Genomic DNA, 13,468 nt, shown 5'->3' with positions numbered 1-13,468 from the left:
CCATATAAAACACACTTCCCATACAAATCAGTCCGATTTAAAAAAATTAGCATTTTAATTTCCCATCGATTTGATTCTGAAATTATGGAGTCTTGAGTTCGTCTCTGCAATTAAGAGATCTGGAAAGTGCTAATCTGTTACAAATCTCTGGAAGCATGGTGACGACTTTAGTCCAAGACGAACATCTTTCAGATCCACAATAACTTTCACTTCTTGAACTATGCTTTCTAATTAAGAATGATTTTTTTCAAAATCTGCATTTTTTTATTTTCTTTTTCAATTTCAAATAACAGCACTACAATTTCGATACAGTGTATTTTATTGAAATGAAATGAACAATTAATTAGAGCACTACTGTCCACTATAAAACTGAAAATATACCTGATATGAACGAGTAACTATTTTCCACTAACTGAACTATTTTAATTTAATTTTTAATAATTTATCTCTTTACAATCTTAAATGATATTTATATTTATGGAATTTTGAAATTTAGTGTATAAATTGAATATCTTTTTTAAGTGAAATATATTTGACAATTTATAAAACCAAAAATTAACCTAATGTGAACCGGATGTGAACCTATAACAACTGAACTATCATAAATCAATTTTTAATAAAATTTGTCTTCTTGCTCTTTACAAACTTAAATGACATTTTATATAGAGAGAATTTTGAATTTTAGTATAATCACAAATTGAATAGCCCTTTTAAGTAAAATATATTTGCACAATATAAACCGAAAATCAACCTAATGTGAACTTATATTAACTAAACTATCTTAATTCAATTTCAAATAAAATCTGTCTTACTGCTCTCTTTACAATCATAAACGGCATTTTATATAGAGAGAATTTTGAATTTTAGTATAATCACAAATTGAATAGCTCTTTTAAGTGAAATATATTCGACACAATATAAACCGAAAATCAACCTAATGTGAACCAGATGTGAACTTATATCAACTGAACTATCTTAATTTAATATCAAATAAAATTTGTCTTACTGCTCTCTTTACAATCATAAACGACATTTTATATAGAGAGAATTTTGAAATTTAGTGTAATATATAAATTGAATATCTATTTTAAATGTACTATATTTGATAGTGTATAAAATCAAAAATTAACCTGATGTGAACCTATTATCAATTGAACTATTTTAATTTAATTTTTTTATAAAATTTATTTTACTGCTTTTTACAATCTCAACTAACATTTTATATAGATAAAAATTTGAGATTTAGTGTAATCTACAAATTGAATATTTCTTTTAAGTGAAATGTATTTGACAGTATATAAAAATAAAAATCGACTAGATGTGAACCTGATATGAACTTGATATGAACATGTATATATTTATTAATTTATCATGTGTTTATGCAATTATGAATCCACTCACTATCAACTTTAAATTTTAGATATATATTTTATAAATTTATCATATGTTTATATAACCATGAATCAACTCATTGTCAGACTCATTGTCAACTATGTATTTTATTGCCTCATAAACTTTTAGTAGTATTTTTTGAATAAATTAATTGGAGAAAAATATAAGTAGTTCTTTATTTATATTTAATATTATTTTTATGAAGTTTATTTATTTTATTTTTTATTTAAAAATTAGTTGTTTCAACTTGTTATCAACCTAATATAAATCTGAAATTAACTTCAAATTGTTCGATATTACAACCGTTAAAAAAATTAATTTTTTTAAAGTAAATTTCAAGTAATAAAAACTTATAAAATGACTTTATAGTAGAAGGAATAATAAAGACAGTTAAATAATAAAATTAATAAATATAATATATTAGTTTAATTATTTAAATTGATTTATAAAATGGTAATTAACCTTGTTCCATTTCTTTGGCCTTTCTTGAATTCAAACCTTAAAGTTTTGTCACCAAATTAATTAATTTATTTTGTTTCACAGTAAGAATGAAATCAATTGTGGCCATAACCATCACTGTTCTTGTTGTAAGCATGAAGAATCCTATAACACCATTTTTTTTGCTATTTGAACAACGATGTAAGCATGAAGAGAAACAATAACAAGTGATTCTCAAAATTGACAGAAAATGTTGTTTATAGTTGGTCTCTAGTTTGTGCCAAAACAACACTGTCGATGATAGCACTATAAACAAAAAAATCAACTTCATTTATATGTTATAGAACACAGATCATGAAGATGTCGACAGTTTCACAGAGTTGTTCCATGAAAGACTCAACCACTGAGCCCAAACGTCTCCGTCGAAGCTGATGACTTGATATGCTTAGTTTGCAACCCTAAAGCATCTAACGGAGGAGCTGCCGTAGTATCGATAAAAGATGCAGCGACCATCAAAATAGACCAGAAAAAAATTAGCTAATTGAATGAGATGATAGAAAAGTGCAGGGATGCACTTTGGGGAGACCACCGTGCCGCCGGTCCGACAATCGCGCCGCCAATCCGACCACCGCTCTCCGACCTCCGAGCCGCCGATCCGACCACCGTTGTCCGACCAGGATAACAATACTACAACTTTTTTCAATTTTTTTATTTCTGTTCCAGTTAAGAAGAAAGAGGGCATAAATGTCCAATTTTATATTAAAACTAACTTCTTTTGGGTTATAGGGGATTTGTGAAAACTTTTTCAATTTTTTGGGTGATTACTGTTAAAATTGAATTTCTGAGGTAGAAATAATAGATAAGGCATGTTTTGAGGGATTTGTGTAGATTACCCCTCAAAGAATGGACCGTCCGGGCCGGGTTGTACAGACCTGGTTTGAGTATTGTACACGTAGGCAACATCACCTGTACGCGGAGCACATATGCATTTTTTTTTCCAGAAAATTACACCATTTACCAAAAAAAATAAAAATAATTAAAAAACTACATGTTGACTTTTTTCATTTACAAAAAACCTAATAATATTTACAAAAATACAAAAAAATAAAAAATAATATCAAATATACGGTGTATACTGTGGGTATAATGTCAGTATACTAATAAATTAATATTATATCAATATTATACCAAAATTATAATGAGATTTTATTAATATTAAATAAAAATTTACCAAAATTACATCAAATCGTATTCTAATAATTAAATTAATAATATACCAAAATTATACCAACAATATACCAAGAGTGTACGCATCAAAATATACTGAAATTTTATTATTACATCAATATTACACCACGTCGCATACTAAATATTAACCTAACAATATACTAAAATTATACCAACAATATACAAATTCTCTAGTTCATTACCAACTGTAGTGAAAAATACATATAAAAAAAATATACATGTTATGAACTAGAAAATATATATAAAAATTTATTATCGATATACCAAAAATATACTGAAATTATACCAATAATAAACCAAATATTATTTTTAAATTATCTGATTTATAGTTTTAATAAAATTATACCATAATTATACCGACATTATACAAATCGTACTTTTGTAATTAATTTTCATTTTTTGGTATTTTTGTAATTAATTTTAAATCAGTCGTATTTTTTTAAATAAAAAAAATTTACAGATACTTTTGTAAATATTTTTAAAATTTTAGATACTTTTATCATCGTCCCTTTTTTTTTGAGAAAAGCACATAGGCATATTCTCTCCTGTTAAAACATAATATGTACTATATTCTCTTTCCATCTAATAATAAAACACAAATATAAAATAAGAAATTTATACATCTAAAATTTGAGATACTATTAAATTATATGAGTAGCAATTTTAAATATTATGAGTTCTATAAAATTTAATTAAATGGATTTTAAGTTTCACCTTAAACTTCTATCCATTAGAATGAATCTTTCACTGGTTTTCCATTCTTTATAATGGAGGTAGTAGTTATTTTATTTTTTCATAATAATTACATTTTATTTAAAAATTATATATATACAAATTACTAACTAAACTTTATTATTTCTTCCGTACTAAATTGATAAGCAGTTTAGGACAATACGAGTATTAAGAAATGTAGGTTCTCTAAATAAAATGAGTTAATATATAAAATATAACATACTTATCCTCATTTAATTAGTTGCAATATTTGTCTTTTAGTGATTTTTGTTGCCTTTGCAAAATATGATCTATAATAAATGAGAGTATGTTTGACAATTACTTACTAAAATAAATATTCAGTGCCTATAATTTGGAACAAAGAAATTTAAAATATTTCTTATTAATTTAAAACGGTGGAAGTATTTGTTAATATTTTTATAATTAATTAATTTTCGTAAAAGCTATAATAGAATATTTCTTTACAAAAAAGTATTTTTAAAAAAATATAAAATGAACCAATAAGCTTTAAGCGTTGGGCAGTATTATGAATTTAATTTTTTGCTGCTCTTCCACTCCAAAATATCAAAAGAAAAAATAAAGTAAATACACAAGACGTTATTATCTTATTAAATTTACATTCTTTTTATTAATTTTAAAAATAATTAAGATTTTTGGATCATGGGCCAAATTCAATCTGGAGGAGAGTACAAAGTACAAACACATCTAAAGTTGGAAATTTAGGCCAAGTCATGGGCCTATAATATGATGAGACTCTTTAGAAGTTCAGATCGGTAGTCTATTCTAAGACAGATGGCAATCACAATAAAATACAACATCACAATTAGGGGTGTAAATGAACCGAGCCGTTCGCGAGCAGCTCGGTGTTTGGCTCGATAAGAGCTCGGTTCATGTTCGTTCGTATTCTAAACGAACCGAGCTCGAACTTGATTTTATGTTCGTTAATATAAACCGAGCCGAACATGAACATAGTGGTGTTCGGCTCGTTTATGTTCGCGAACAGCTCGAATAAGAGTTCATGAACAAGCTCGTGAACGAGCTCGATTAGACTTCGTAAACAAGTTCGTGAACGAGCTCGTATATAGTTCACGAACAAGTTCGTTTAGATATTCGATTAGGTGTTCGCGAACTAATTCATATTTCGATTGATTTGTATAATTATATTTCTAATTTATTCAGCTCATATTCGTGAACGAGTTCGATTAGATTGTTTTTAATTTATTCAGCTCATATTCATGTTTGTTCGTTTAAAAGTTTGTGTTCGTTTATCCGCTAAACGAGTGGGCTCACGAACGAGCTCGTTTAGTACTTATCGAATTCGTTCGCGAGTTTGTTCGTGAACGAGCTCGTTTAGTACTTATCGAGCTCGATCGTGAGCTCGTTCGTGAACTTGTTCATTTAGCGGCTAAACGAACACGAGTTGAACACGAACCGAACATGAACACTATAAAATTTAAACGAACCGAACATGAACACTCTTTTCAAAGCTCGACTGAACATGAACCGAATATGAACACCTTGTTCGCTAAACGAGCCGAACATGAAAACTCCAAAGCTCGGCTCGGCTCGGTTTATTTACACCCCTAATCACAATACATGTAAGAAAACTTAAATTACTATATTTTATTTGATAAAATTTCTTTATATATATATAGTAGTATTTAAAAAAGTTTACTAAACAAAAATATAATTTATTTTCTAATTTTTGTCATATTGAATACCTTTTTATATTTTTTTCAAAAGTTAAATCTTAAAAATTAGGGTTAATTGCAAATTAAATCACGACCTAATTTGCAATTACAACACGAACGTTGAAATTTGGCAATGTTAGTAACCAATTTTTATTTTTTGGCAAATTAATACACCGACCAATCATGCAACGACACGTGACGGTACATTACAATGTCCACGTCAGTGGTTTTTAGATTGGTATACCAATTTGCCAAAAAATGAAAGTTGGTTACTGATATTGTCAAGTTTTAAAGTTTGTGTTGTAATTGCAAATTAAGATAAAGTTCGTGATTTAATTTGCAATTAAATCTAAAAATTATTATTGAAGAGGTAAAAAAAAAAATTAAGTTGAAAGTATACTATAAGTAGAAGTTATACATCAAAAACTAATTGAGAGAATATAGTTTTTTTCCAAAAAAAGAAAATTATAGTAATATTATTGTCTATTGAGTGCTAAAATGGACATTATATTAATTAAAATAAGTAAAAGTTCAGAAACTTGAGATTTAGTTAAGCACAATTAATTATAAATCACTGGATGGGTAACCTCAATAATCATCAATACATGAAGTAATCTTTTTGCAGGTTTAGTAGGTTTGAAAAACTTTGTAATGAGGCAAAACCCATGCACTTGAAGTGTTCCACATTCTCATAGTATCTCCTTTCTGCAAGTTTTCGTGTACATTTTAATTGTCAATTTTAATTTACAAAATTTTAATTTTGAAAAGTGAATTAGAAAAGGGTTAAACTATTACTCAAGAATAAAAATGAAATTAATTTTTTGAGAATCTACAATTTAAGATGGATATGGATTAGTGTCTAGGGATGGAAAAAAGTATAATATGTGACAGAAACTTCACTTATTTAACAGCACCAAAATTAGAGATTTCACGATATTTTAGTAAGTTCACTTATAAAAAATTTAAGTTAATTTCAAATTCTAAGTATTTTTAAGTGTCGCACAAAACTCAAGTACTATTAAGGCTGACACTCAAACTTATACAAATGTTTTTTATATTAAATATAAATTAAAATTTTAAATTTTATCAAGCTTTATAATTACAATACGAAATTTAATTTTATAATATCATACACGAGCTATTAATTATTTAAAATTTAGAACGTCAAATAATTTTTAGTGAAAAATTATTGATATAGACACCAAAATATGTACTACCCGGTATTTATATTGGCATTTTTTATTAAAAATTATTTATTATTCAATTTTCGTATTTAATATTATTAAAATTTAAAATTCATTTGTAATTATAAAACATGTTAAGATTTATAATTTTTTTTTATAATTAGCCCCTATTTGTTAAGGATCACAGTACAATCTTTACACATGAGATTTAAATGCAACTCACAGCCTAACAATAATGTATCTACTAGTGCACAACCCTTGCGTTGCTTCGGGTCTACTATATATTAACATATAAATATATCTTTACGTTTTAGTGTATTTTTGGTGTATTAATAGTGTATTTCTGCCGTTTTTAGTATATTTATGGTGTATTTACAGTGTTTATGGTGTATTTGCAGTGTTTATGGTGTATTTGCAGTGTTTCATGGTTAAACCACAAAAAACACTACAAAATGCCATAAATACACTACTTATACACTATATATACACTAATTTTACACTATATAAACACCATAAAAACACTATATATACACTACTGTTACACTATAAAAAATAAAATAAAAAAAACCAGGAAAAAAATCTATAAAAAATAAAAATTAACACTATATATACACTAATCTTACACTATATAAAAAACCGAAAAATAAAAAAAAAGGTATTTCGACCAAACCGAAATTAAAAACCGAAAAAGGTATTTATGAAATAAAAGAAAGGTATTTTTCGTAAATGAAAAAAGTCGGAAAAAAAGTCAAAACTTGCAATGTAAAGTTGTAAATAAAATGCCAAAACATGTATTTTGGGAAATTACCACTAATTATTTCTTCCGTTCTGTTTAAAAAGAAACGAATAAACTTTCCTGAAAATTAACATAATAATATTTTATTTTATTTTATTTACTCCTATCAATTAGTGAAATTTCACTTAATAGTAAATTATATATATATATAATAAATTGAATTAAATTTAATGACTTTTTGGATAAATAATAAAATTTAATGTACATTAAAATTATTAAAAAAATCAATAAATTAGTACGAAAAGCACAATGTGAAATAGATGATTTTTCTATTTAACTGAGATAGATGGAGCATTTTTTTTTCTCATAAATTATTTTTAATGTCTATGTATAATTTATTTATAATAATGCATTCTAAAATAATGTCCATGTGTAATTGATAGGTTTAAAGTGCAACAGCAAATGTGTTGAGTATATTGAAAGACAATACTAAAACAGTGGTGAGAGAATTAAGGTGAGAACTGAGAAATAAACATCCCCAAAATTAAAAAGAAGAACAACAATCAATTTTGTCCACTGAATGTTAAATGTTTAGTCACAGCCGTCCAATTCTTTCTACAATCTTCAACGTCAGATCAAACGTTTGGTTTATTAGAACCATCCCTTTTACACAACACTTTTGGCTTTTTCTCATAACCCAAATTCTATATCGTTGTTCATTTCATTTCTAAAAGAAAATCTCTCAACTCAAAATCCCTTCAAGCCATATGGCTCAGACAACTAATAATCAAGATTTTTCACCAAATTTAAAGGTAAAATGTTTAATTCCGAGAGTTCACATGTCATAATAACTCATATTCTTTCTCCGACTTAAAAAAGCATGCGGGTAACTGTTCATGTTCGCATAGTTTTTAGGATAAGGGTAAATTCAGGTATTCAGAGCAAAACAGTTCAAAAATGTCCAACGAATTGAGGTCTATCTCATGAAAGTCGCACACTGAATCGATCAGTTTAAATGGGTGGAAGTTTGAATGCATAACCACAGGCTACTGTTAAAAATATCAAGATAAAGCCTATAAATTGATATGGCAACAATTATTTTAAATTTTATGTCACCTCTTTGTTTCTTATAGCAAGAAAATCGAAAATGTTGAGTAAATTTTTAAGATCTCAGGCTAAATTGATTCTAGAATGTGGTCTACATCATCAATTAAATGACTGAAGCTGCTGTAAAAATAAATATTTTTTTAAGTACTCACCTATATCTTTTTTTAGACTGGAGCGATTCTTCTTTAAGTGTAACTTTTACACGTGCAGGTGGCTGTGATCAAACTATAAAATGCTCTGCCCAATAAATTGAATTATTAAATACCATCAATTGAGTAGAAGAATTCTTCAAAAGAAAAGAAAGAGTAATCAAAAGAGAGAAAAAACTTGCAAAGCTGATCTAATAACCGAATGTTTTGTTTCCATTTATAGAAAATTTAAAAATGGCTAGTCATTATACACTTATAAAATTGTGGTCAATAATTGTCCAGCAAAACAATGCTAATGATTTGATGTAAAATGACCCCTAAAATTTACCCCCATTTAAAAGATCTTTTAGAATACTAAGGGGTCACTTTAAGGCATCGATACAAAAGGACAAATATTATAGGGGCATAAAAGGCAATATAAATGAACCAATTTCCAGTAAAGGGCAACTACACAAAGACACGGACAAAAATATCCAAGGACAATAGAGTAAATTAAATACAAATGACACTTCACAGTTATATATGACTTATATTGTCCGTTATACCCCACAAATATAAAGAATTGCTGTGGACAAAAGAAACAATTAGAGGGACAATATAGGGTGAAGCAATATCACTGTTCAATGTACAGTGAATAATGCTTCACTTTTATACCTATAATATAGATATAGATTGTTTGACTTTGAACAATCAAGAAACTTTTTCATATTAATTATATTTGCTCTTGAAGGATAGTGCATGTGTAGAGGGCCCTAGGTCCTTCCCTTTCCTTCTGGCCTTGGCCAATTTTTTGTAATAAAAAAATTAGGAACAACTTATTTTCAGATTTTTAAATAGTACCATTTTTTATTATTTGATCTTAAATTAAAATTTATTTTTTCTTGGTCTTTCAACTTGATAAAAATACATTTTGAAATCTCTTAATGACAAAAACGACGCCGTTAATTATAATAAAACTGTTTTAGATAAAATATTGTAAATTGTGTTTTTAAAATCTGTTAGCAACCGTTTGAAACTCTTTTATAAAATATATTGTAAAAATAATTGTTAAAATGTTATTTAGCAATCGATTTAGAAACTGTTGTTATAAACTATTGAAAAATATATTTTTAGAAGCTATAGAAAACTTTTTTTTTTAGAAACTGTTTAATCTGTTTGAAACTTTTATTAACTATTTGAAATTGTTGTAAATTGTTTAAAACCTTTATAAATTGTTTTGAAATTTTTGTAAACTGTTTGAAACCAATCTGTTTTGAAATTTTTGTAAGTTGTCTGAAACTTTTTTTAAAAAAAATTGTTTAAAACTTTATTTTGTTTAAAAATATTTGAAACATTTGTAAACTGTTTGAAACCACTGTATAAACTTTTTTAGAAAACGGTTGCAAAATTGTATTTCAAAAACTTTTTAAAACTATTTGAAACCGTTTAATTTTTTTTAGATTTTTAATTAGAAAAAATAAACTAATAGTTTACCTTTTTTTTTCTTTTTGAAGAAAGTTATGATCGTTATTTGAAGCAGAATTTGAAGCGATTTGATTACGTATTAAAAATTCAAGCGTATCGGAAACTAGATTTGAAACTCGAAATAAATTTTTAAAAAGTAATGATAAAATTAAAGAAATAATTTGTTGAATTATTATGAGCTGAAAATTTTGAATTGATTTGCTAAATTTTTAGTTATTTTTTTTAAATAAGTTGAAGAAGAAAAAAAAATGTTTGTTATGAATAAAACATGTGAAGAAAATAAATGTGTGACATGCTAGAGTAGGAAAATCAATTAGGTTTTTAAGAGTTAAAAAAAATGCTAATATTTTTTCGTTTCATGTAATTTCCTAAATTTTCCTTAATGCATTACTACTGTGGTAGCGCCATGAATATTTCTATGTTTCCTATAGTTCGATTTTTTTTCTCTTTTCGTAGGTATTACCGTAATTAATGAATATGAAGTGTAAATATAAGCATCTATATAGGTGAGACATTTTTAAATCAATTTAGTTAAAATATTAATTATAGTTACTACATATTTTGAATTATGAACAAAATGGATAATAATAATACAAAATATGAAGAAAAAAAATAACTTCTTATTTGGTACATACTTAAAAAGAATAATGAAATTAAAATGCTATCAAATTAAACTATACATTTTATTATTAATATTATTCTCAAGTCACTATATACAAATAATTTTAAATTATTAATTTTTTAGATATCATTGTTCATTTACGATAATATTATTAAATACTCTTGTCTTTTAATTTAAATAATTAAGTTTTGTTATAATTTCATATGTAAATTTATAGCATTCAGTTATACAAATGGGCAACCACTACCATCTTTTTCTTTATCTTAACTTCTCAACCAGAACTTCATTTTATAATATGAGAGGCGGTGATCTTGGTCTTTGGCCAAAAAATGATTGTCTTTCCGCCCTTTTATTTATACTAGTTTCGCATTACGTGCTATGTATGTGGCTCGTAACCTAACTCGTCAATATTGAACATATTAGTTAATTTAATATAATTATATCAATTTTTTATTTATAATTATTATTAAATTAATTAAAAAAATTGTAAAAATAAATATAATATATTCAATTATAAAATATTTTTCCATACTGAATAATAAGATAGAAATTTAAATAATATTGACCAAATACAGTATTTTAATTTTTCAAAATAAAAGATAGGTATTCCTACTAATTTGGAGAAAATTTAGTTAATTTTTACATAATAAAAACTAAATTGGAGATAATTTAGCTATCTATTCTAATTAGGACTTTAATTACAATAGTAATTAATTAAATAACTAATTAGTTAATGACTATAAAACCTCTATTTAGTAGTAAACTAAAAAGGATTATTCAGTAAATTTGCATGTCCCTCCCTCCCATCCGTACTTTTATATATAGTACTAGCGTTTCGCCACTTGCTACGCACGTGAGCGATATTCATATGACCCGTTAATTATTTAAAATAAATTAAAATATTAAATGAAATAATTTAATTGTTAATAAATTGATATAATTTTTTTTATTGTCATGTCCTTTGATATTAAATTTAAGCCCGTAAAATTATTATGGTACCTATTAAGTTTATAATATTTGTAAATATTTGAATGCTTCTATTTGTAGTTGTAGATTTGCAAATTTTTATTGTATTATATTATGTTTATTTAATTAAACTCTATAATTTAGAGAGCGATAATAATTAAATTATTAGATGAATTATTTAATTTCAATAGTATGGTAAATTTCTATTTTTTGAAATTAGTTTTTTTCTATTGGAATTAAACTTGTATTTGATTACTATTGGTTTTATTATTTTCTTAAATCTTTAAGAATATTTTTTATGAATAAATCTTTAAAAAATTCATTTGTGTTTAATAATTGCGGGCTCTATAACTATCGTTGGCTGTTAATTAAAGAAACAATTGTATGATCCATTAATATTAGTGGTGGAATTCTAATTAACTTATAATATTAATTATGGTTATGGTCGTTAAAACAAATAAAAAGTCTCCAACTTACTTTAGTATGTATCTTATCTAAACATGCAAACAAATATAATATATGTATTTAACTCTATCCTAAATTAATAGGATTTATGTTTGAAATTAATTTTTTTTTGCGGTAAATATTTTCTATTGAATTCTTTTAATTTGAATTATACTTGCACTTAAACTCATGTTGTAATTAAACTCTTAATTAATACATTATATTTTTATTTTTATTATATTATTTAGATTCAACGTTTATATTTTTAAATATGTGTTTTCCTTAATGAAGCATATTATCATAATTTTGGCCACGTGTTACGCATGTTAGCGACATTTATATGACCCGTTATATATTAAATATTAAATAAATTAGTTAAAATTATAGTATGTGAGTGATTTTATATGACCCGTCAATATTATTTTAATTATTAAAAAAAAATTAATTATAGAATGTGAATGACGTTATATGACTCGTTATATATATAAATATTAATTAAATATTTTTGTTATAAAAAATATATAAGGTTCAGTTTATAATTATTTTATGGTTTCTACTATTTGAATTATTTTTGTAATTATCCTAACAATATATCATGTTTATGTCCACTATGGATAGAGTTTAACTTCTAACTTATATAATTTTGAAGTGGATTTCGGTATGTAATCACTTTTTAATAATTTACAAATAATTAAAAAATTAAAGTTTATACATAGAAAAACTTTCTCCTATTGCAATTAAAATTCAAAATTTGCTAATCATGTTATTGCAGGGTTTTTACAATTCAGACTTTTCACGTGTCAAGCAATTGTATCCTAACTAATTTACAATGAAATCAAACACTTATATTCTTAGTTAATGTTTACTTCTACCGAAAATAAAGAACAACCCTAACTAAAATATAATGTCATTAGCACGGTTAATCTCTATTTTTATATTGAAATCGGTTTTTTATTACAATTAAACTACTTGTACTTGATTATTATTATTTTATAATTTCTTTAATAAAATATACCCTTAATGAAGTCTATTATCGTAATTTTGCCTGCCCCCCCTTCCCCACATATAAGATAGTTATAGATATAGATAGATAGATAGATTTAAATCAGTTTTAATTTTTATTTTTTTCCAATAAAATGTTTTGCTATGAAGATTTGCTTGTTTTTGGTATATGCTTTTATGATGTTTTGGTGTGTCGTTTCTTGGTTAGATCAAAGCTGTTTAGCATTTGACCGGACTTCATCTTTTAAGTTCTTAATAAATCAACATGAATTTATTGAAGACAGTTCTGAACT

This window comes from Mercurialis annua, linkage group LG1-X, assembly GCF_937616625.2.
Source record: "Mercurialis annua linkage group LG1-X, ddMerAnnu1.2, whole genome shotgun sequence".
NCBI lineage: Eukaryota > Viridiplantae > Streptophyta > Magnoliopsida > Malpighiales > Euphorbiaceae > Mercurialis > Mercurialis annua.
The sequence above is the reverse complement of the archived record's forward strand: the minus strand, read 5'-3'. Positions refer to the sequence as shown.